Genomic DNA, 26611 nt, shown 5'->3' with positions numbered 1-26611 from the left:
GACGAATGGGTTGGTAGAAAGGGCCAACCAGACCTTGGTCACATATCTGCGACATTTTGTTTCTGCCAGACAGGATGACTGGGCATCCTTGCTACCGTGGGCAGAGTTTGCACTTAACAATGCCGTAGCCGACTCCACCGGTCAGACTCCATTCCTCTTAAATTACGGCCAGCATCCGCGTGTTCCAGTGCCCATGCCTGTGTCTTCCGCTGATCCCAGGGTGGCAGACTGGGCTGTGGAGGCACGGGACATTTGGGATCGCACGCAGGATGCCATTCGGGCCTCCAAGGAGAGAATGAGGTCCTCCGCCGATGTTCATCGGCGCCCTGCTCCGACTTTTGTCCCTGGCGACTTGGTGTGGCTCTCCGCCCGTAACATCAGGCTGCGAGTTGAGTCCACTAAGTTTGCTCCTCGCTACTTGGGTCCCTTCAAGGTTCTCGAACAGGTTAATCCTGTGGTCTACCGCCTGGCTCTTCCTCCACGCTTGGGTATCACCGACACCTTTCATGTGTCCCTCTTGAAACCCGTATACATGTCCCGGTTTTCCGAGTCATCTGCCGGGACATCGGGTTCGTCTACGGACGATTACGAGGTGAACGCTATTTTGGGGTGTAAGGTGGTACGCGGCAAAAAGTTCTATCTGGTGGATTGGAAGGGTTATGGTCCAGAGAACAGGTCATGGGAGCCTGCTGAAAACATTCGGGCCCCACAGCTCATTGCTGCCTTCGAACGTAGCGAGGCCCAAGGAGGGGGGGGCCCTAGGAGGGGGGGGGGTAATGTTAGGAGTCGAGTTTCCTCTGCTGCACAGGGGGAATCTCGATCCGTCTCCGCTGCGGTCTCCCATTCTCCTCCAGCCGCAGTGGAGCCTGCTCAGCAGGGACGTCGATCCCAGCGTCTCGCTCAGTCTGACTCTGTGAGAAGAGTTACTGCTGCTTCTCCAGCTTCTGCCTTTAAAGCCAATACTGGTCAGCAGCGAGTGGACTTCTCTGGGACTAAGTCCTTGTCTGCGCACACTGAGCATACCCAGGGCAAGATCTCCCGTTGGAGATCGAGGGTCATGTGCTCAGACTCTGCAGCGCATTCTATTGGTCCTCTTGGCAGGTCTTGGAAGGGCAAAGTTTCTGTGGCCGCTTCCTGTCCTGCAGCTATATAAACTGCGCATGACCGCACGGCCATGCGCTAGTGTACAACTTTATACGTGTGTTTGTTGTGAGTGCAAGTCGTCCTTTAAATACCCCTACCCTACTGTATGATTGTTCGCGTATGGTGTATGGCTGCTATCTAGCGCCCGACTTAACACTCAACGTGTCACACACGTGTCAGCGTCCTCTGCTGTGACCGCCAGTGCGGCGCCACGCGCCTGTGTGCGCTTCCTGACCCATGTCTGGGTACTTAGTGGTGCCTGCCAGCACGGCACAGTTTGCACTTCGGTGCCTCTATTGTATATACTTTTCACACCCAGTTGTGGTGTAGTGCCAGCAAGGGTCTAATCGGACTACTATCCCTGTTGGGGTCTAGTTCGCTGACCACTTGCTCGCGCTCTATGTGCGGTACCGCGATCCTGTGACGCAACAGGATCGCTTTCTTCACGCTGGGTGAGGTTTAACCCACGCGTGTATACTTATGAGTACCGCCATATCGTCTGTCATGTCCTAGCAGCAGGTTTCACCTGCACGGTGGACCCCGGACTGCGAACGCATCCATTACATCTCTCTTGGTGCGTTCCGCCAGTCCTAACACAGGGTATAATTGTTGTTGATGTTGACCGGCGGAACTGTGAACCAACTGTATTGATAGGAATGAATGTGTTAGAGAACTGCTTTTCCGAAGTTATTTCTGTCTTACAGCAAATTGCTGAAACTGCCCAATCCTGCCAGCAGAGAGTTCTCCAAAGGGAAATAAAAGTATTGATGTTAAGGCAACAGGTAGAAGTTGCAGGTGGAGAAATCGGCAGTGTGAGGGTAAGTGATCCAACATCTATTGTAATCCCACCAAAAACAGAAATGCTGGTATGGTGTAGAGCAGCCATTGGTACTAAGGGACGAGATTATCAAGCCTTAATAGAACCAGTGTACACCGACAGCAGGCCCACTATACTCACAGCACGAGGGGTAGTCGAGGTACACCGGGGACGAGTGCCGGTACGACTTTTGAACTGTGGAGAGGAAGAGGTCACTTTGCCAAGGTATGCTACAGTGGCAAAGCTATATACTGTTGACAACAATGCCATCACAACCATTGAGCCCTTAGAACCAACCTGTCAGGTGGAAGGCAACGGCTCAGACGGAGAATTGGAGGATTGGTGTCAACAGCTACACGTGGGCATAAATTCAACACCTACCCATCAAAAACAAGGTGTGTATAGGCTAGTGACGGAATATGAACAAGTCTTCAGTAAACACTCATTGGACTTCGGACGGATAGAAGGGGTAGAACACACAATCCCCACCAGTGACCATCCCCCAATAAAAGAAAGATATAGACCCATACCGCCCGCTCACTATCAATATGCAAAAGATATGCTGAGGGAGATGAAACAGGCCGGGGTAATAAGAGACAGCTGTAGCCCCTGGGCGGCCCCTCTAGTGCTTGTAAAAAAAAAGGACGGAACCATGAGAATGTGCGTAGACTACCGGCGGATTAATAACATCACCCATAAAGACGCCTACCCCTTGCCTAGGATAGAAGAGTCCTTGACTGCTTTGAAATCTGCTAATTATTTTTCCACCTTAGACTTAACAAGCGGGTATTGGCAAGTCCCTGTGGCTGAGAGAGATAAGGAAAAGACGGCATTCACCACACCAATGGGTCTATGTGAATTTAATCGCATGCCATTCGGACTCTGCAACGCATCCGGTACCTTCCAGCGGCTGATGGAATGCTGCCTCGGACACAAGAACTTCGAGACCGTCCTCCTGTACCTAGATGATGTGATCGTCTACTCAAAGACTTACGAACAACACTTAATAGACCTGGCAGAAGTGTTCGAAGCCTTATCCAGGTATGGCATGAAAATCAAGCCATCCAAATGTCACCTTCTCAAGCCAAAGGTACAGTACCTGGGACACATCGTGAGTTCGGAGGGAGTAGCACCGGATCCCGAGAAAATATGCGCCATAAGGGATTGGCCAAGACCTACCAACGCAAAAGAAGTGAGGCAATTCCTGGGATTGGTGGGTTACTATCGCAGATTTATAAAAGGATTTACCAAGTTGGCAGCACCATTGCAAGACGCCTTGGTAGGGCAGACGAAGAAACCTTCAAACCGAAACCCTCCTTTCCAGTGGAACGACGAAAGGGAAGACTCCTTTGAACAACTAAAGAAGGCACTAACCGGAGAGGAGGTTCTGGCATACCCAGATTACCATCAGCCTTTCATCCTCTACACCGATGCCAGCAATGTGGGACTAGGAGCGGTGCTGTCACAAAAGCAAGAAGGTCGGGAGAAAGTCATCGCCTTTGCAAGTAGAAAGCTCCGGCCTACTGAAAGAAATCCAGAAAATTATAGCTCCTTCAAATTGGAACTACTGGCAGTAGTTTGGGCTGTGACTGAACGTTTCAAACACTATCTGGCCGCTGCAGAATTTATTGTCTATACTGACAACAATCCGTTGACCCACCTGGACACAGCCAAATTAGGTGCGTTAGAACAGCGATGGATAGCCCGGTTATCTAATTACAACTTCAAGATCAAGTATCGAGCAGGTCGCAAGAATGGAAATGCCGATGCCCTATCCCGGATGCCACACTTGAGAGATGTAGAAGAAGAAACGGGGGAGCTTGAAGAAATTGAACTACCAGCCTTCCATCATCCCAAGACGAAACATCATCAGTCAAGTACCTATCAGAAACAACAAGAGGTGAATTTTAATCCGTTAGCACACCATAGATGGGCTGACACCCAAGACAGCAATCCGGCTGTGAAGTTGGTGAAGGAACTGTTAACTGAGCAAAGTGCATATCCCGATGAGGATGCCCCAGAAGAGACGCATCAACTCTGGAAAGAGAGAGGCAAAATGTTCCTGTATCAAGGGAAGCTCTGTAGAAGGTACACCAATCCGAAAACACATGAATTGGTTTGGCAGATTATCGTGCCTAAACAAGAGGTGAAGATGGTCCTCGAAGCTTACCATAATGGTGCTGGTCACTTCGGTTGGAAAAAGTTAGAAGTACTTCTAAGAGAAAGATTTTATTGGGTCGGGATGAGAAAATCAATCGAACAGTGGTGCAGAAATTGTGGCCCGTGCAACCTCAGAAGAAATGATCAAAAGAACCAAAGAGCACCACTGCAGCCCATAATCACCAAACAACCACATGAACTTGTAGCCATGGACCACGTGAAGTTGACACCAAGCCGGTCCGGCTATGTCTATGCCTTGACTATCGTGGACCATTATTCACGCTTCTTGGTAGTAGTACCCGTAAAAGATCTGACAGCAAAAACAGCAGCCAAAGCGTTCCAAACGTACTTTTGTAGACCCCATGGATATCCGGAACAGGTTCTCACCGACCAAGGTACAGCCTTTGAATCAGAGATCTTCAGAGAATTCTGTAATATGTATGGTTGCAAAAAGATCCGGACGACGGCCTATCATCCACAAACAAACGGCTTATGCGAGAAGATGAACCATATTGTAATAGAACTACTAAAGACTTTACCTGAGGCAGAAAGGAATCAATGGCCAGAGAAATTGCCTGACTTGGTGGATCTGTATAATCATGTCCCGGTGAGTTCCACCAATTGCACCCCAGCTTACCTTATGCGTGCAAGACCCGGCCAATTACCAATCGATCTAGAAATGGGAATTCTGAAACCAGACGCAGAAGTCCAAGACTCCGATTGGGATATCATACGGCAAATGCAGTATCGCCAAGTGCAAGAGAGTGTGGAAAGAAGCCTTCAGCAAACTAGAGAAAGACAAGAGCGAACTTTCAACCAGAATGCTCTAGCGACCCCATTAAGACCGGGTGACCAAGTGCTCAAGAGAAATCGTCAAACCAATAAACTAGACAATCAGTGGGAAGCTGTACCCTACACAGTTTTACCAACAAGAATGGATAATCCTAAAATGTGTCTCATTAGCAAAAACGGGGGCTTATCATCTGTACTAGTGTCAAGAGACAATCTTAAATTATGTCCGGAAGCATTGAAAGAGACAGAAGTTGTCCAGCCAGAACCAGAAGTTATTCAACCCATGCAGGTCCAACCAGTAAAGGAAAAAGAAGAGGAAATGTATCACACCTGTATAGGAGACTTTCCCAAAACCCTACTAACATACCATGGTGCAGTAGTGGTTCCCATGGTGGCCTTTTACCCAACACCGAACCCAATACCAGAAGTCCCAAGACAGGAAGAGGCTGACCCCGTACTACAGGAGATTCCAGGCCAGGAAGAACAGATTCCTGATCAGAGTGATCCCATTCATGGTGGACTTGCCAACTCCATAGTCGTCGAATTATCTTTAGCAGAGCGGGCAGATACTGCATCCGCAGTAGACAGTAGTACACCACATGGAGAGATACCGCTGTTACGTAGATCACAGCGTAGTACCCAGGGTCAATTACCGGCCAGGTATGCAGATTACCAATTATAAAACTATAGTCATTGTTATCATTTTGCAACGTTTAAGCCCAGTACCTACAGAGACTTGTCTGTATGAACTTCTTGCATATTCTTGAACTTGTTATCAGCCCAGAGGCACTAAATCAAAGCTCCGGAAAGACTGCTTTTTGAAATTTGCTTTTTGCTCTTTTTAAACTTTCTTTAGACTTTATATTGACAACTTCGTTGGAAAAATGGAACTAAATTCCTGGACACAAAGTGCAGTGCCTTTCCTAGTACCTTCAAGGATAGGACTGTATTAATGGACGCTATTTGAAGTGACTTTTTACAGAACTCTATTTTTGTTTCCTTGAGTGGTTTTTGTAACTTTTCACTTTTAAGACTCTGTACATATTAATTGTTATTTCAAAATGTTATCGTCCCACAGTCCCGGAGTACTGTTCTTAACTAAGGGGGAATGTGGCACCCCTAGGGGTATTTGCCACAAAAATAGTTACTGACACTGAATACAAATACTAAAATAGCAAGACTGCACTACCACCTCCGGCCAGAAGGGGGAGCTCCAGAGACTCCCCTTGATCCATTCTGGTCTGAGAGAAGAAATGGCAGTTGGGCTAAGGAGCTGAAAGTGAGAGGTCATACAGCTGAATTTCTAACAGCCCTATGACGGTTTCCAGGCCCAAATCACCGGCCTGAGGAGAAGAGGGATAGAGAAAAAGGACATTGTGAGAACCGGGTAGCATTAATCACTACCCAGAACAGGCGCAAAGACGGATACCGGATCCGTGGCTGTATTCATTATATATAATACAGCAACCGGAAAAACGTGAGGTGATATCAGCTTCACTAGGGTCGGACGCAGCAACAGACACAGAGTTCAGCGGTACTCCCGGAGGGGGTAAGCCGATAAAAGGACTCGGGTTGCCCGTCGAACCAGGACCCGGAGGGGACAGATTGGGCCGGCAGCCAGTTCACATACAGCAGCAGGGCCACACAGAAATTGCGTACAATAAGAGGCGAAGACCCCGGCAAGGTCAAAGTAACTCAGAGTTCCCATACAGACTCCGGTGACAGGACTGGTTGTAAATCCTTTTTTGTTAAAGTAAACTGGTTAAACGTTTCAGTGCCTCAGTCTTTCATTTGGACAATAGCCATCTATCCAGGATTGGGATCATCACCGCTGGGAGAACCTGCTGCTGATCAAGTAAGTGCCTGTTCCCTCACGATACCCTTTACACTGTGCATTGCCTGAGGCCACAGCACCGGGTCAAGCCACCCGTGACATCCCCCTCAAGAGACAGACCCCATTGGTCCGGTGCTGGGTATCCCGGTCTCCTGGGCATCACATATCTATCTATCTATCTATGTATCTACCTTAATTCTCTTTCTTTCTATTTATACCTTATCTCTTATATTTAAAGTTGTTGTCAAAGAAAACAACAAATAAAATGTGACATATCACAAATGAATATTTCTCCGCTGTGATTTAATTTGATAAAGCATTCCCTGCTGCCACCATCTGCATGACTCTGTAAGACAGCTGCATAAAAAGAAAATATTTTCTTCATAGAAGAATCAGATTTAAAATATGGATTTATGTGACTGTAAAGTGTATAATTAACAATGAAAAATAGAGCAGGTTTTCAATGTTCACCCACAATGTTTGCAGGCATGCAGTGGTTGCAGCACAATTTGCTTATCCTCTATTTAAGGAGAACATCCGTGGACTCTTCCATTTTCATCAGTGTGGTCTGATAGGTTATTTGTATTACTGTGTCAGCCTTTGCACTCTGTAGAGGACTTTCCAATGGCTCAGTCAATCCCTGATCACAAGGGAACATGGTGACAGCCTTAAATTCATATAACATAAATGATATTTTTAATGCATTGCAATAATTGTAGAAAAAGATGATCAGCGCCTCCAATTTTATTGATCAATTGCTGCTAAGCAGTTCTTATTTCAACATTTTAAACTCACTGTATGAGCCGCTTAATAGTGGATCTAACTCTATTAAATGCAGCACTGCACTATGAGCACCATCGCAGTACATTATTTTTAGGGACTGCAGCAGGGGCAGACATATCATTGGTGCAACCTGTGCATCCGTACAGGGGCCCAAGTTTTTCACCTCTAAAGATGAAAATTTGCATTATGATGAGTTACTGGACTGCAAAGAGCCCATGTACATTGTTCTTGCACAGGGCCCTTTTCAGCATATGTTCACTAGTTAACTGCATCCCAACATTACCCTTGCTTCCATGGTTACAGGTACTTTTGAAAATATTTGCATGTTCTGTCCCACCTTACTCTTTAGCTTTGTCTCTTTTGCTTTGTCTCTTTTGCTTTGTCTCTTTTGCTTTGTCTTGATGCTGGCACTGCACCTCTTTAGCCAAGGTTTTTAAATCAGCAGGACACTATGTAAGGTTGTCTACCTATTTGCTCTCCATTGATTAAGGCCATAGGTGTGAAGGGAGCTGTTAGTGCATTGCATTTATTTTTAGAACTAAGTGAACTTAAGCCCCCGTCACACAAAGCGAGATCGCTAGCGAGATCGCTGCTGAGTCACAAGTTTTGTGACGCAACAGCGACCTCAGTAGCGATCTCGCTATGTGTGACACGTAGCAGTGACCAGGCCCCTGCTGTGAGATCGCTGGTCGTGTCGGAATGGCCTGGACCTTTTTTTGGTCGTTGAGGTCCCGCTGGGTAACACACATCGCTGTGTTTGACACCTTACCAACAACCTCATTACAGGACGTCCCTCATTGAGGTCTGTTAATCGTCATGAAATAGCTGCCATGTGACATTGTTGTACAGGTTGCTACAGGTCGCCGCATCGCTGCTGCGTCGTTGGGGAGATCTCACAGTTTGACATCTCACCAGGGACCACATAGCGATGCAGCAACGATCCCTGACAGGTCGTATCGTTGTCGGGATTGCTGTAGCTTCGCTAAGTGTGACGGGGCCTTAACCCTGACAGCAGGGTTGTTGGGATGTTTCCTTGTGTTACAGTGCTAGTGGTCACCATGCAGTGCTGGACGTCATGCAGTAGGGACCCACTTTAATGTGGTAGATGTGAAGTGGCAAGTCGGTATACACAATCTGATCAGAATGAAAAAATTACTTCCTTTCATTTTGTTTAGCAGCAATACATCACAACTAAAATTGTTGTTTCACCCGCGTCATATTCTGCATCAGTTACAGTTGTGTGAAAAGTATTTGCCCCCTTCCTGATTTCCTATTAATTTGCATGGTTGTCACACTTAAATGTTTCAGATCACCAAAACAAATGTAAATATTAGACAAAGATCACTAAATGCAGTGTTTAAATGATGGTCTTTATTATTAAAGGGAACAGGATATACTCGTGACAGAGAGACAGAGAGACACGGAGCGAGACAGAGAGTGATTGACGGAGAGAGAAACAGACAGAGACCGACAGAGAAAGAGACACACAGAGACAGAGACAGACACAGAGAAGGAGGCAGACATAGACAGATAGAGACAGACAGCGATAGAGACAGACACACAGAGAGACCAACATAGAGAGATAGAGACATACAGACATAGAGAGACAGGCACAGAGAGACAGTAACAGAAAGAAAGAGACAGAGCGAGAGAGACACAGAGACGCAGAAACATACAGGGAGAGACAGAGCCACAGAGAGACAGAGAGAAACAGACAGAGAGTCTGACTCTGTCTGTCATTGTTGATCCGTGTCTCTTTGTCTGTCTTTCTGTGTCTGTCTCTCTTTGTCTTTGAGGGCAGAATTTTCCTTGGTTTCTCTGGCTTAGAGCAGTAAGATAAGACTCTGCCTACAGTACCACTCCTGAGCATAAGAATCTCATTAAGTGAAACTTCTAGCACTGATTACACAAGAACCACAAGACAGATTTTTAATCAATGTAACAGCACCAACATGGCAATGCCTGAAGTTTACTTAAATAAAAAAAACAAGCAATTAAAACCTTTAAAAATTAGATTATATTGAATTCATCAAAAAAGCCAGCACATAATATCATATAGGTGAGTGGATCAAGCCAGGATCACAAACAGTTACATGTCAGCAGAATTATATATAAACCAGTTGACTATTTATCCATAAATGATCTAGGGGAAAGCATAAATTGATCATCCTTTCCCCTATCTGACAGCAGAGGTTGGCACTCTAGAGGATATGTTGTGGTGCCCCACTCCACAACTGTCCCTGATTGACCCTGTAAAGGGTGACTTTTGTGTGTAGCGCTGTACAGAAGAGCAGATCTGAATGTGGGTGAGATAGGTGTCCGTGGATCATGGCATACTGCCTTGGTATGATTTCAGTGAAAAGCTTTGTTTGTCATTATAACAATAATGGAGGCTCTTGGTGTCACTACTGTGAGTGGGGAAGAAGCTGGTTGTGGCTTGCGACCCTCTCTCAGAGCTAAATGTGGCTCATGACACTCTTTCATAGCTGGATGTGGCTCTCAAGGTCAGAAAGGTTGGGGACCTATGCTATAGCCTATATGTGACTATATCTCAGTGGGTGCCAAGATTTTACAATATATAGAGATATATAGAGAGTTATACTTGCTGTCCAACTGGCTGGAGCTGCCTCAAGCTCTGCCCCTCACGCTACAATCCCCTAATGAATAGTGTTGAGCATTCCGATACCGCAAGTATCGGGTATCGGCCGATACTTGCGGTATCGGAATTCCGATACCGAGATCCGATACTTTTGTGGTATCGGGTATCGGTATCGGATACATAGAGATGTGTAAAATAAAGAATTAAAATAAAAAATATTGATATATTTACCTCTTCGGCGGCCCCTGGACTCAGCGCGGGTAACCGGCAGGCTTCGTTGTTCAAAATCAGCACTTTTAGGACCTGAGACCACGCGACCAATCACAAGCCGCGACGTCACCGCAAGCTATTAACGCGCTCATTTTTAAAAATGAGCGCGTTAATGGCTTTCAAAGACGTAGCGGCTTGTGATTGAGCGCGTTAATAGCTTGCGGTGACGTCGCGGCTTGTGATTGGTCGCGTGGCCGCGACCAATCACAAGCCGCTACGTCTTTGAAAGTCATTAACGCGCTCATTTTTAAAAATGAGCGCGTTAATAGCTTGCGGTGACGTCGCGGCTTGTGATTGGTCGCGTGGCCGCGACCAATCACAAGCCGCTACGTCTTTGAAAGTCATTACCGCGCTCATTTTTAAAAATGAGCGCGTTAATAGCTTGCGGTGACGTCGCGGCTTGTGATTGGTCGCGTGGCCGCGACCAATCACAAGCCGCTACGTCTTTGAAAGTCATTAACGCGCTCATTTTTAAAAATGAGCGCGTTAATAGCTTGCGGTGACGTCGCGGCTTGTGATTGGTCGCGTGGCGGTCACATGGGCGGCCCGCGACCAATCAGAAGCCGGGACGTGATTCTCAGGTCCTAAAAGCGCTGATTTTGAACAACGAAGCCTGCCGGTTACCCGCGCTGAGTTCAGGGGCCGCCGGAGAGGTAAATATATCAATATTTTTTATTTTAATTCTTTATTTTACACATCCCTATGGATCCCAGGGCCTGAAGGAGAGTTTCCTCTCCTTCAGACCCTGGGAACCATGAGAATACCTTCCGATACTTGATGTCCCATTGACTTGTATTGGTATCGGATATCGGTATCGGCGATATCCGATATTTTTCGGGTATCGGCCGATACTATCCGATACCGATACTTTCAAGTATCGGACGGTATCGCTCAACACTACTAATGAACCCTTTATGCCACAGGAAAGGGGAGAAATGCATCAGGATGGGTATTTCTACCTAAGATAAGTGACACCATATGCATCTTGACTATTAACTTTACTATGGATGTCTTCATGGTAGATTCATTAAAATTATACCATACTTTATTTTTATCATACCTTGTTATATCTAAAATCCTGTCCATTCTAGTGCTCTCCGTACACAGATGAGTTGGTATATTTGTATATGGTCTTTTGCATTAGATAATGGCCTTCAAAGTGTACTCCTGTTATTGCATTTAGGCTATGTGCACACGTTGCAGATTTAGATGCGGATCCGCAGCGTTTTTTTGCTGCACGGATTCACATCAAATCCGCAGTGTAGTGCACAGCCAATGTTTATCTATGGGAAATGGAGATTTGTTGGGCACATGCTGCAGAAAAATCCACACAGAAACACAGCGCTTTTTTTCCGCAGCATGTCAATTCTTTTTGCGGATCTGCAGAGTTTCTGCACCCATTGACTTCCATTGAGTCAGGCACATCGGCAGCAAAACCACAGATGTAAAAAATATCTGTGGATTTGCTGCAGATTGGGAGGACGGAAATGTGTGGGTGGAGTGTGGGCGGAGCTATTTGCATGTATGTGTGTGTGCGGGGGTCTGTGTGTATGTGTGTGTGCCAGTGTCTGCGTGAATCTGTGTCTGTGTGTGGGGTTGTGTGTATGTCTGTGTGTAGGCAAGCATTGTCCGTTAGGACTACTAATCTCATTTGGCTATACCTGCTACAGTGACACCATTAGCCAATGATGGGAAAGTAGTCCCATCATCCCATCATCTGGCTAATTTGTTGAATGTTAAAAAAACACATACAGTACGTATACTGTATCATACATACTTACCATATACACCGAATCCCCAAAGCCATCGATCATCTGCAAATTAAATTAAAATAATATACAAACAATATACTCTCTGTTTCCAACGTAATCCAATTAATAACGATTGTCCCACGACAATGTCCTGTGGAGAGCTGTCACATCAGCAGATGCGATACAATGACAGAGATAATCCTCCGCACTGTATCACTCAGCCACCGACAGGTCACCTGAGTTCACCTGTCACTTGCGGCACTACAGCATGAGAATTTTCTCATGGCTTTAGTGCCGTAATGTGAACTCCGATGATACACTGAGGGAGGGTTATCTCCGGTCAGTGTGTCATCAGAGGCCATATAGAGTGGTGACATCTGCTGATGTGACCACTCTATATGAGAGATTGTTGTGGGACACACGTTATTAAAGAGGGACTACAGAACAGGGAGCATTTGTGTTTTTTTTTTTTTTTTTTTTGCAAGTGATCGATGGCTTTGATTGGATTAGGTGTGGAATAAAAATTATGAAAAAATGTGTAGTGTTTTATTTCATTAAAATACATTTTTCTGGCTGTGTCTTTTTTAACCCATTAATAACTATAGGATTAATAATGGATAGGTGTCTTATTGACACCTCACCATTATTAACCAGGCTTAATGTCACCTTACAATCAGCGGTGATATTAGCCCCTTATTACCTCATATGCCACCACTACATGGCATTGGGGAGAGAGTCTAAGTGGCAGAATTGGCACGTCGTACAGATGCACCAATTCTGGAGTGGCTGGGTGCTGGTATTTTTAGCTAGGTGGGCCAATAACCATGGCCCCTTTCTAGGCTATGAATATCAGCCTAGAATGCATAGCCTTTCTGGCTATAAATTAAAGGGGGACCCCACATCATTGTTTTAGGGTTCCCCCTATTTTAATAGCCAGTAAATGCTAAATGTACAGCTGTGGGCTGATATTCATAGCCTGGAAAGCCCCATTTGTATTAACCCCTTCCCAGGCTAGAAATATTGTCCCCGACCATCGGCTTTCCCTCTCTGGCGCAGAAAGGAGCCCAAACCATTTTTCTTTTAAATTAAAGATATTGCGTGCAGATTTTTTTTGTGTGTGTCTTTATTTATTCATAAAATGCATCAAAAATGCGCGGATTTTTACCTGCGTTTTCTGCCAAGAGGTGCAGATTCTGTGGAGATAATTTTGCAGGCAAATCGGCAACGCATGCACATACCCTTAGTGGGAAGGGCTTTTTACTATGATAGTTTGACCCAGGTAGTCATCCATCTAACATCCTTCTAATCCTCACTAACAGCGCCTTGCAGAATGAACTATTGAGGAGAATACCAGATTATGTATGCCTATCTTTGTATGATGCAATATATAACGCTCTATTGATTAGGCTAGGTTCACATTGCATTAGTGCAATCCGTTTAGCGCATACGGTAATGGAATGCGCTAATGCAATGTTCAAAAAGGGATTGCATTTAGCGATCCCGCTAGCGCAGATGCCCGATCTGCGCTAGTGAGAAACGGACCGCAAACGCTGCAAGCAGCATTCGTGGTCCGTCAGAAAATAACGGGACATCGCTAGCGCATGCCAAAAATGGCATAAGTTAGCGATGCGTTCGATACATTGCACTCAATGGGTGCGCTAATGGATCAGTTAGATAGCATTAATTGCGCCATGTAACGGATTCCATCAGCGGACACCCACTAACGCAATGTGAACCCAGCCTAGAGACAAACTATTTTGCCATATGCCTCTCTGAATGTTTAGTCCTCCTTCTTTGAATACATCTTTAACCCCTTCCCGACCTTTGACGCATACGTTGCATCATGAAAGTCGGTGCCATTCCGACCCATGACGCAGCATATGCGTAATGGAAAGATTGCGTCCCTGCAGATCGGGTGAAAGGGTTAACTCCCATTTCACCCGATCTGCAGGGACAGGGGGAGTGGTAGTACAGCCCAGGGGGGGTGGCTTCACCCCCCCGTGGCTACGATCGCTCTGATTGGCTGTTGAAAGTGAAACTGCCAATCAGAGCGATTTGTAATATTTCACCTAAAAAAATGGTGAAATATTACAATCCAGCCATGGCCGATGCTGCAATATCATCGGCCATGGCTGGAAACACTAATGTGCACCCACCCCACCCCACCGATCGCCCCCCCAGCCCCCCGATCTGTGGTCCGCTCCCCTCCGTCCTGTGCTCCGCTCCCCCGTCCACCTGTCCGCTCCCCCCGTGCTCCAATCACACCCCCCTGCTCCAATCAAACCCCCCCGCATTCTGATTCCCCCCCTCACAGCGATCCCCCCCGTGCTCCGATCCACCCGCCCGCACAGCGATCCCCCACTCCGTGCTCCAATCCACCCCCCCGTGTTCCGATCCACCCCCCCATGCTCCGATCCACCCCCCGTGCTCCGACGCCCCCCCCGTGCCCTGATCTCCCCCCCCCTTATACTTACCTGGCCTCCCGGGGTCCGTCCGTCTTCTTTCCTGGGCGCCGCCATCTTCCAAAATGGCGGGCGCATGTGCAGTGCGCCCGCCGAATCTGCCGGCCGGCAGATTCGTTCCAGAGTGAATTTTGATCACTGAGATATAACCTATCTCAGTGATCAAAATAAAAAAAAAAGTAAATGACCCCCCCCCTTTGTCACCCCCATAGGTAGGGACAATAAAAAAAATAAATATTTTTTTTTCCACTAAGGTTGGGGTAAGAACTAGGGTTAGGGTTAGGGGTAGGGTTAGGGGTAGGGTTAGGGTTAGGGGTAGGGTTAGGGGTATGGTTAGGGTTAGGGTTAGGGGTAGGGTTAGGGGTAGGGTTAGGGTTAGGGTTAGGGGTAGGGTTAGGGTTAGGGGTAGGGGTAGGGTTAGGGGTAGGGTTAGGGGTAGGGTTAGGGTTCGGGATGTGCACACGTATTTTGGTCCTATGCGGATTTTTCCGCAGAGGATTTGATAAATCCGCAGTGCTAAACCGCTGTGGATTTACCGCGGTTTTTCTGTGCATTTCACTGCGGTTTTACAACTGCGATTTTCTATTGGAGCAGTTGTAAAACCGCTGCGGAATCCGCAGAAAGAAGTGACATGCTGCGGAATGTAAACCGCTGCGTTTCCGTGCAGTTTTTCCGCAGCATGTGTACAGCGATTTTTGTTTCCCATAGGTTTACATTGAACTGTAAGCTCATGGGAAACTTCTGCGGATCCGCAGCGTTTTCCGCAGCGTGTGCACATACCTTTAGAATTAGGCTATGTGCACACGGTGCGGATTTGGCTGCGGATCCGCAGCGGATTGGCCGCTGCGGATTCGCAGCAGTGTTCCATCAGGTTTAAAGTACCATGTAAACATATGGAAAACCAAATCCGCTGTGCCCATGGTGCGGAAAATACCGCGCGGGAACGCTGCGTTGTATTTTCCGCAGCATGTCAATTCTTTGTGCGGATTCCGCAGCGTTTTACACCTGTTCCTCAATAGGAATCCGCAGGTGAAATCCGCACAAAAAACACTGGCAATCCGCGGTAAATCCGCAGGTAAAACGCAGTGCCTTTTACCCGCGGACTTTTCAAAAATGGTGCTGAAAAATCTCATACGAATCCGCAACGTGGGCACATAGCCTTAGGGTTAGGGTTGGAATTAGGGTTGTGGTTAGGGTTAGGGGTGTGTTGGGGTTAGGGTTGTGGTTACGGGTGTGTTGGGGTTAGGGTTGTGATTAGGGTTACGGCTACAGTTGGGATAAGGTTTAGGGGTGTGTTGGAGTTAGAATTGAGGGGTTTCCACTGTTTAGGCACATCAGGGGGTCTCCAAATGCAACATGGCTCCACCATTGATTCCAGCCAATCTTGTATTCAAAAAGTCAAATGGTGCTCCCTCACTTCCGAGCCCCGACGTGTGCCCAAACAGTGGTTTACCCCAACATATGAGGTACCAGCATACTCAGGACAAACTGCGCAACAATTACTGGGGTCCAATTTCTCCTGTTACCCTTGAGAAAATAAAAAATTGCTTGCTAAAACATCATTTTTGAGGAAAGAAAAATGATTTTTTATTTTCACGGCTCTGCGTTGTAAACGTCTGTGAAGCACTTGGGGGTTCAAAGTGCTCACCACATATCTAGATAAGTTCCTTGGGGGGTCTAGTTTCCAAAATGGGGTCATTTGTGGGGGGTTTCTACTGTTTAGGCACACCAGGGGCTCTGCAAACGCAACGTGACGTCCGCAGACCATTCCATCAAAGTCTGCATTTCAAAAGTCACTACTTCCCTTCTGAGCCCCGACGTGTGCCCAATCAGTGGTTTACCCCCACACATGGGGTATCAGCTTACTCAGGAGAAACTGGACAACAACTTTTGTGGTCCAATTTCTCCTGTAACCCTTGGGAAAATAAAAAATTCTGGGCTAAAAAATTATTTTTGAGGAAAGAAAACGTATTTATTATTTTCACTGCTCTGTGTTATGAACTTCTGTGAAGCACTTGGGGGTTCAAAGTGCTCACCTCACATCTAGATAATTTCCTTTCGGGGTCTAGTTTCCAAAATGGGGTCACTTGTGGGGGGTTTCTACTGTTTAGCCACATCAAGGGCTCTGCAAACGCAACGTGACGCCCGCAGAGCATTCCATCAAAGTCTGCATTTCAAAACGTCACTACTTCACTTCCGAGCCCCAGCATGTGCCTAAACAGTGGTTTACCCCCACATATTGGGTATCAGCGTACTCAGGAGAAACTGGACAACAACTTTTGGGGTCAAATTTCTCCTGTTACCCTTGGGAAAATAAAAAATTGCGGGCTAAAAAAACATTTTTGAGAAAAGAATTTTTTTTTTATTATTTTCATGGCTCTGCGTTATAAACTTCTGTGAAGCACTTGAGGGTTCAAAGTGCTCACCACACATCTAGATTAGTTCCTTTGGGGGTCTAGTTTCCAAAATGGGGTCACTTGTGGGGGATCTCCAATGTTTAGGCACACAGGGGCTCTCCAAACACGACATGGTCTCCGCTAATGATTGGAGCTAATTTTCCATTTAAAAAGTTAAAAGGCGCGCCTTCCCTTCCGAGGCCTGCCGTGTGCCCAAACAGTGGTTTACCCCCACATATGAGGTATCGGCGTACTCGGGAGAAATTGCTCAACAAATTTTAGGATCCATTTTATCCTATTGCCAATGTGAAAATGAAAAAATTGAGGCGAAAAAAATTTTTTGTGAAAAAAAAGTACTTTTTCATTTTTACGGATCAATTTGTGAAGCACCTGAGGGTTTAAAGTGCTCACTAGGCATCTAGATAAGTTCCTTGGGAGGTCCAGTTTCCAAAATGGGGTCACTTGTGGGGGAGCTCCAATGTTTAAGCACACAGGGTCTCTCCAAACGCGACATGGTGTCCGTTAACGATGGAGATAATTTTTCATTCAAAAAGTCAAATGGCGCTCCTTCCCTTCCGAGCCTTACCATGTGCCCAAACAGTGGTTTACCCCCCCATGTGAGGTATCGGTGTACTCAGGAGAAATTGCCAAACAAATTTTAGGATCCATTTTATCCTGTTGTCCATGTGAAAATGAAAAAATTGAGGTTAAAAGAATTTTTTTTGTGAAAAAATAGTACTTTTTCATTTTTACGGATCAATTTGTGAAGCACCTGGGGGCTTAAAGGGCTCACTATGCATCTAGATAAGTTCCTTGGGGCGTCTAGTTTCCAAAATGGGGTCACTTGTGGGGGAGCTCCAATTTTTAGGCACACGGGGGCTCTCCAAACTTGACATGGTGTCTGCTAAAGAGTGCAGCCAATTTTTCATTCAAAAAGTCAAATGGTGCTCCTTCCCTTCCAAGCCCTGCCGTGCGCCCAAACAGTGGTTTACCCCCACATATGAGGTATCAGCGTACTCAGGACAAATTGGACAACAACTTTCGTTTTTCAGTTTCTCCTTTTACCATTGGGAAAATACAAAAATTGTTGCTGAAAAATCATTTTTGTGACTAAAAAGTTAAATGTTCATTTTTTCCTTCCATGTTGCTTCTGCTGCTGTGAAGCACCTGAAGGGTTAATAAACTTCTGGAATGTGGTTTTGTGCACCTTAAGGAGTGCAGTTTTTAGAATGGTGTCACTTTTGGGTATTTTCAGCCATATAGACCCCTCAAACTGACTTCAAATGTGAGGTGGTCCCTAAAAAAAATGGTTTTGTAAATTTCGTTGTAAAAATGAGAAATCGCTGGTCAAATTTTAACCCTTATAACTTCCTAGGAAAAAAAAATTTTGTTTCCAAAATTGTGCTGATGTAAAGTAGACGTGTGGGAAATGTTATTTATTAACTATTTTGTGTCACATATCTCTCTGGTTTAACAGAATAAAAATTCAAAATGTGAAAATTGCAAAATTTTCAAAATTTTCGCCAAATTTCCGTTTTTATCACAAATAAACACAGAATTTATTGACCTTAATTTACCACTAACATGAAGCCCAATATGTCACGAAAAAACAATCTCAGAACCGCTAGGATCCATTGAAGCGTTCCTGAGTTATTACCTCATAAAGGGACACTGGTCAGAATTGCAAAAAACGGCAAGGTCTTTAAGGTCAAAATAGGCTGGGTCATGAAGGGGTTAAGGATTTTCATAATATGCAGTGAATAATCTCTATGCATCTCTATATATTGTATAATCTGCACCCACTGAGGTATATGAAGATACAAAAGAGCATAGTAGAACCAAAAAACACTCAGTTTCAAAAAATCACAGTAATCCGCAAGTGCTAGTAAAAAGATGTAAAAAACAGGGTATTTGGTTGATACGTTTTTTTTCAAAAAATGTGTACTAAGCTGCTCCACCAAACGTCACGGTATACCCATAACAAAGCAGTCCTAACTGATGTATGCAATCCCTATCTGATGTATTTAAAAACCTGATCATCTGTATATTACCTGTGTGAACAGGGTTCAGAGAGGAAAAGTCCATGTGGACATGCTGAGTGGAACAGCTTTTGTGCAGATAACCCAAGAGGAGTGGTTGGTTCTGCTATGCTCTTTTGTGTCTTCAAGTTTCTATGTGGTGTGTGAGCATGTTCCTACAGACTTGTTCAGTGTGCGAGTAGCCCATGTGTTCCTGTTTCCGCTGAGGTATAGTCACATATAGACTATAGTAGCCTATAAGGTTCAGATACTGCTTCAAGCACTTTGCTTGGGTGTTGGCTTTTGGTGAGGGACATCCTTTACAGGGTCAAGAAGAGGCAGGCTACGTGGAGCAGGAGCGCCACAACTTATCCCCTAGAGTGCCGCCAACCTCTGCTGTCAGGTTGGAGAAGAGAGCATCAGTTTTTGTCTTCCTCTAGATCATTTCTGCATAACTAGTCAATTAGTTTACCCTGACTTGATCCCCTCACCTATATGATATTTTGTGTGGTCTTTTTTTAATGAAAACAATAAAAGCTAATTTTTATAGTTTTTTTCAATTAATTAGACCTGGTTCATTCTCTTGGTATACCTGTTTACCTGTTGAAATCCTATTTTCATAATATGCAGTGAATAATCTCTATGCATCTCTATATATTGTATAATCTGCACCCACTGAGGTATATGAAGATACAAAAGAGCATAGTAGAACCAAAAAACACTCAGTTTCAAAAAATCACAGTAATCCGCAAGTGCTAGTAAAAAGATGTAAAAAACAGGGTATTTGGTTGATACGTTTTTTTTCAAAAAATGTATACTAAGCTGCTCCACCAAACGTCACGGTATACCCATAACAAAGCAGTCCTAACTGATGTATGCAATCCCTATCTGATGTATTTAAAAACCTGATCATCTGTATATTACCTGTGTGAACAGGGTTCAGAGAGGAAAAGTCCATGTGGACATGCTGAGTGGAACAGCTTTTGTGCAGATAACCCAAGAGGAGTGGTTGGTTCTGCTATGCTCTTTTGTGTCTTCAAGTTTCTATGTGGTGTGTGAGCATGTTCCTACAGACTTGTTCAGTGTGCGAGTAGCCCATGTGTTCCTGTTTCCGCTGAGGTATAGTCACATATAGACTATAGTAGCCTATAAGGTTCAGATACTGCTTCAAGCACTTTGCTTGGGTGTTGGCTTTTGGTGAGGGACATCCTTTACAGGGTCAAGAAGAGGCAGGCTACGTGGAGCAGGAGCGCCACAACTTATCCCCTAGAGTGCCGCCAACCTCTGCTGTCAGGTTGGAGAAGAGAGCATCAGTTTTTGTCTTCCTCTAGATCATTTCTGCATAACTAGTCAATTAGTTTACCCTGACTTGATCCCCTCACCTATATGATATTTTGTGTGGTCTTTTTTTAATGAAAACAATAAAAGCTAATTTTTATAGTTTTTTTCAATTAATTAGACCTGGTTCATTCTCTTGGTATACCTGTTTACCTGTTGAAATCCTGTTGACATGTTCTTTTTTAAGTATATATTATCAGAAGAAAATTGGTCAGGATCTGGGGTCTGAAACCCCCATAATGTCCTAAAAAAAAGGCAAAAGCCCTATTCCGATCTTTTCCTTCTGCAATGACATTTCCATTCACAATGAATGTAATTACAGATACAGAATCTCTATTCAGAAAATCTGTGATGGAATCTAAGACAGTGGATTCTTTATTTTGAGCAATGAAGGAATTGTTGGCATAGTACATATATATTCTTTAATTTTGTAACTGCTTAAATAATTGTAAAAATTTAACTTTTTATTTAAGCATTACAAGCAGAGGACTATTGTGCTCTTTGCAGTACGTGTTAAACGTTTTATTACACGTTCAGTAGCAGAAATCACTTAGCAAAATAGCTTAAGTGCTCTTTAAAACCTCTTAATTCTAGAAATTATTGGCCTGAGATCAAATACTTCAGCTGTGTGATATTATTATATGTATCTTTGACTTCTCAGAAGATCATTATGACTATTCGTTCTTTAAGAGATGTCAAACAGAACTTATTACTAGTGATGAGCGAACATGCTCGGATACGGTGTTATATGAGCGTGCTCAAATGCTAACCGGATGTGCTGGAAAAATATGTTCAAGCATGCCAAAGACACTCGGTTAGCACACGAGCAAGCTCATATAACGCCTTATCTGAGCATGTTCGCTCATCACTACTTACTAACAATTTGTTTATGAGTCTGTGGGATATCACAGAATTCTGCTGATTTAGCAATACAGCATAGATTACCATTCAACTTTTTCTACTTAAAAATATATATACATCTAAATTAATTTAGTTGAAAAATGGCAATTTTAAGCAATAATGTATAACCCCTTAACGACCGATGATATATATTTATATCATCAGCTGTGTCATTGCTTTTGATGCGGGCCTCGGCACTGAACCCACATCTTTCCCCACACTTGAGGACTAATTTAGCCCCTTAGTGACCACGACAAAATTATTAAATTTAACCAATGCAACTTTATGTGGTAATATCTCAGGAATGTTTCAACATATCCCACTGATTCTGAGATTATTTTTTTCATGCCACATTATATTTTATGATAATGGTAAATTTAGGTTGCTCTATTTTGTATATATTTATAAAAAAAATCAGAAATTTGACAGAAATTTAAAAATTTTGCAATTTTCAAACTTTGAATGATTATCCCTTAAATCCAGATAGTCATACAACACAAAAACATTAATAAATAACATTTCCCTCATGTCTGATTTATATCAGCACCATTTGAGAAACACTGTTTTTTTTTTGCTAGCATTTTAGAAGTTTTAAAAATGTAGCTGTAATTTTTTTTTTTTTCAGTTTTGAAGTGACTTTGGGGGTCCTATATATTGGAAAACCCACAAAAGTGATACCATTTAAAAACAGAACCCCTTAATATATTCAAAATTGCCATCAGGTAGTTAATTAACCCATCAGGTGCTGTTCATGAATTAATTAAAGTGGCATGACAGGAAAAAAACAATATTTTTACCACCTAAATGTTTCAAACTTCTGAACAGGCCTCTATAGCCGACACACTCTAAGGCCGATATTTGGTTGTGAATTACAATAGCAAGCATCAGGACCACACAATCATAAATTCGGAAGCCTATGGGGTTAAAGAGGGAGCCACATCTAGATGCTGTAGTCACTTTTGACAGCAGCATCTAATGGGTTAAAAGGTGATGGTCGGTGCCAACGCTGGTCTTTGCTGATGCAGCAAGTTGTCAGCTATAGCGTACAGCTGATAGCTGCTGGATTGTCCCCTTTCAGAGGATGCTATTCTCTTATATCTCAGATCAGTAAAATTATGTATTTGAGGTAATTAAGGGGTTAAACAATCAAGTGCCTCTAACAACTGCGGTTGGATCCGAGATCAATCACTGGTGGCAGCATTATAAGTATCGCCCATTGGCGCCCCTGTGACGTGATCGAGAGGCGTCGATGAGTTGCCATGACAGGTAGGAGACCCCTGTGCCTGTCAATATAATACTCCTGTGAATGCTGTCTAGTGGCAGTTCATAGGAGATCATAATTTTTGCTATACATAGCAAAGTTGATCGATCGTTGCTTCAAAACTCCTAAAGGGACTATTAAAGAAAGTAAAAAGCGAAGAAAAACCTCAAAAGTTGAAACCACTCAACTTTAAAAATAAAACAATTGAATCAAAACTAAAAATACATATATTTGGTTTAACTGCATTCATAAATGTCCAAATTATGAAGATGAAAAATAAATTAATTGGAGCGGTGAAATAATGAGAACCGGAATTTTTTTTTTTTTGGTCGCTGCAACAAAATACAATAACAAGCGATCAAAAGAAAGTATCTGTTAAAGCTAGCGGAACACACCAAATAATATAAAGGGAGATATGAGGTGCATTCGAAGCCCGGGGTCCACCGTGCAGAGATGGAACCTGCTGTTGAGAAATGGCAGATGAACGCTTGCTCACGCGTGGGTTAGACCTCACCCAGGGTGAATGGAAGCAAACTCTGTTGCTTCACAGAGTCACTTAAATCAGAGGTGTCAAACTGCATTCCTCAAGGGCTGCAAACAGGTCATGTTTCAGGATTTCCTTGTACTGCACAGGTGATAATTTAATCACCTACACACATCATGATTACAGCACCTTGTGCAATGCTAAGGAAATCTTGAAAACACGCATGGTTTGCGGCCCTCGAGGAATGCATTTTGACACCCCTGACTTAAATGAATGCTGTGCCCTGTTAATATTCACAGGGTGCAGCTGGTGGATGCTGGTGGGATCCCTATGATTCACCCCCTCTATGCTGGTGATTGGACTTGCTCTGACCCTCGGTGGCTTTTGAGCCTGTGCCTGAGGACGTCCTGAGTCATATGCTGAGTCCAAGCGGGAGTATCCATCCTACACTGACCAGTTGTCAGGACTAACTACAGATTTACCGCACAGAGTGCGTACAGCGCTTCTCTGGTGGATGCCACTAACCACCCTAACTAGAGCTAGGAAAGGGCACTGGTTGCGCACGGCGCTGCACTGGAGGTGGCTGCTAATTGATGCAGTAATTTGTGTCTAGTGCTCGATGGTACAATCTGACGCTAGGTAGCTCAATCGCCCAAATACTTTCAACAACACTAGGGATGGGAATGATTAAGAAGCTTTAACCAGTTTCAGTCATACATCCACACACACATGATTTCAGATTTATACTAGCGCATGGCCAAGTGGCCATGCAAACCTTTTATAGCTGTAGCCTTCCGGGACCTTCCATGTGATCCAATCGGAGCCGCTGCAGGACCTGAGCATGTGACCCCCGACCTCTAATGAGAGTTCTACCCATGGGCATGCTCAGTAGGGGAAAAGCAGGACATAGTCCCTAGAACGTCTGCTTTCCGCTGATCAATGCAGGCTACAAAGGCTGAGCCTGGAAAAGCAGCTGTAACCAAATGTACAGTATCTGCTTGAGCCAGATGCTGGGATCGATGTCTCTGCTGAGCAAGCTCTACTGTGGCTGAAGGAGAATGGGAGACTGCAGCGGACATGGTTCGAGATTTCCCCTGTGCAGCAGCGGGAACTCGACACCTCACATTACTCCTCTCCTTGGGAATCGCTATGCTCGAAGGCAGCAATGAGCTGAGGAGCCTGAATGTGCTCAATATGCTCCCAGGACCTGTCCTCTGGGCCATGACCGTTCCATTCCACCAGATAGAATTTTTTGCCACAAATAGAATTTTTTGCCACGTACCACCTTACACCCAATGATAGCGTTCACCTCGCAATCATCCGTGGACAAACCGGATGTCCCGGCAGATGACTCGGAAAACCGGGACATGTGAATGGATATTAGGAGGGACACATTAAAGGTATTGGTAATACCTAGGCGTGGAAGAAGAGCAAATCGGTAGACCACAGGATTAACTTGTTCCAGGACCTTGAAGGGGCCTATGTAGCGAGGCACAAACTTAGTGGACTCAATTCACAGCCTGATGTTACGGGCGGAAAGCTATACTAAGTTGCCATGAGCGGAGGTCGGAGCGGGGTGCCGGTGTGCATCAGCAGAAACCCTCATTCTTTCCTTGGAGGCCTGGATGGCATCCTGTGTGCAATCCCAAATGTCACGTGCCTCCACTGCCCAGTCTGCCACCCGAGAATCGGTGGATGACACGGGCATGGGCACAGGGAGACGTGGGTGCTGGCCGTAGTTAGAGAGGAATGGGGTCTGCCTTGTGGAGTCGGCTACGGCATTGTTCATTGCAAATTCCACCCAAGATAGCAAGGATGCCCAGACATCCTGCCTGGCAGAGAAAAAATGTTGCATGTATGTGACAAGAGTCCGGTTGGTCCTCTCTACCAATCCATTTGTCACAGGGTGGTATGCTGAAGAGAGATTCAGCTCAATGCCTAGTCAACCACAAAGCTCTCTCCAGAACCAAGACAAAAACTGGGGTCCCCGGTGTTAGGACTGGCGGAACGCACCAAGACAGATGATATAGATGCGTTCGCAGTCCGGGGTCCACCGTGCAGGTGAAAACCTGCTGCTAGCAATTTGCAGACTATATGGCGGTACACTAAAGTATACACACGTGGGTTAAACCTCACCCAGCGTGAAAGAAGCAATCCTGTTAAGTCACAGGACCGCGGTACCGCACCTAAAGCGCGAGCAAGTAGTCAGCGTACTTAACCCCAGCCGGGATTGAAGTCCGATTAGACCCTTGCTGGCACTACACCACTATTGGGCGTTAAAGGAAACTAAATAGAAATATATAAATGCAGAGGAGTGCGAGCAATGCCGCACTGACAGACGCCACCAACCACCCAGGCTTGGGTATGGAAAGCGCAAGGCAAGCGCAAGGCGCCGTACAGGCGGACACAGCAAGAGGACGCTGTAATGTGTGTATCGTGCAGATGGTTAGTCGTGCGCTAGATAGCTACCAACATCCGCGAGCAGACAACAACTCTAGGGAGGGATACTTAGGAGCTTTCATCCATCGACATACATCCATCTACACACACACATATATCATTGTAAGACAATACTAGCGCATGGCCGTGCGGTCATGCGCAGTTTATATAGTTGCAGCACAGGAAGTGGCTACAGCACTTTTGTCCTTCCAAGACCTGCCAAGAGGACCAATGGAATGTGCTGCAGAGCCTGAGCACATGACCCTCGATCTCCAACGGGAGATCTTACCCTGGGCATGCTCAGTACGTGCAGACAAGGACTTAGTCCCAGAGAAGTCCGCTCGCTGCTGACCAGCACTGACTTTAATGGCAGAGACTGGAGAAGCAGCAGTAACTCTCAGAACAGAGTGAGAATGAGCAAGACGCTGGGACTGACGTCTTTGCTGAGCAGACTCCACTGCGGCTGGATAAGAATGGGAGACCGCAGTGGAGGTGGCTCGAGATTCCCCCTGTGCAGAAGCGGGAACTCGACCCCTAACATTACCCCCCCTCCTTGGGCCTCGCTACGTTCGAAGGCAGCAATGAGCTGCGGAGCCCGAATGTGCTCAGCAGGCTCCCAGGATCTATCCTCAGGACCATAACCCCTCCAGTCCACCAAATAAAATGTTTTGCCACGAACCACCTTATACCCCAAGATAGTGTTCACCTCGTAATCGTCCGTAGTCAAACCCGACGTCCCAGTAGATGACTCAGAAAACCGGGACATGTACACGGGCTTAAGGAGGGACACATGAAAGGTGTCGGTGATACCTAGGCGTGGAGGAAGGGCTAGACGGTAAACCACAGGATTAACCTGTTCGAGGACCTTAAAAGGACCTAAGTAGCGAGGTGCAAACTTGGTAGACTCAACTCGCAGCCTGATCTTACGGGCGGAGAGTCACACCAAGTCGCCAGGAGCAAGGGTTGGAGCGGGGCGCCGATGTGCGTCGGCGGAGGACCTCATTCTCTCCTTGGAAGCCCGAATGGCATCCTGAGTGCGATCCCAAATGTCCCGTGCCTCCACAGCCCAGTCTGCCACCCTGGAATCGGCGGAAGACACGGGCATGGGCACAGGTACCCGCGGATGCTGACCATAGTTAAGGAGGAATGGGGTCTGTCCAGTGG

Source organism: Ranitomeya imitator, chromosome 2 (assembly GCF_032444005.1).
Source record: "Ranitomeya imitator isolate aRanImi1 chromosome 2, aRanImi1.pri, whole genome shotgun sequence".
Lineage (NCBI taxonomy): Eukaryota > Metazoa > Chordata > Amphibia > Anura > Dendrobatidae > Ranitomeya > Ranitomeya imitator.
The sequence above is the reverse complement of the archived record's forward strand: the minus strand, read 5'-3'. Positions refer to the sequence as shown.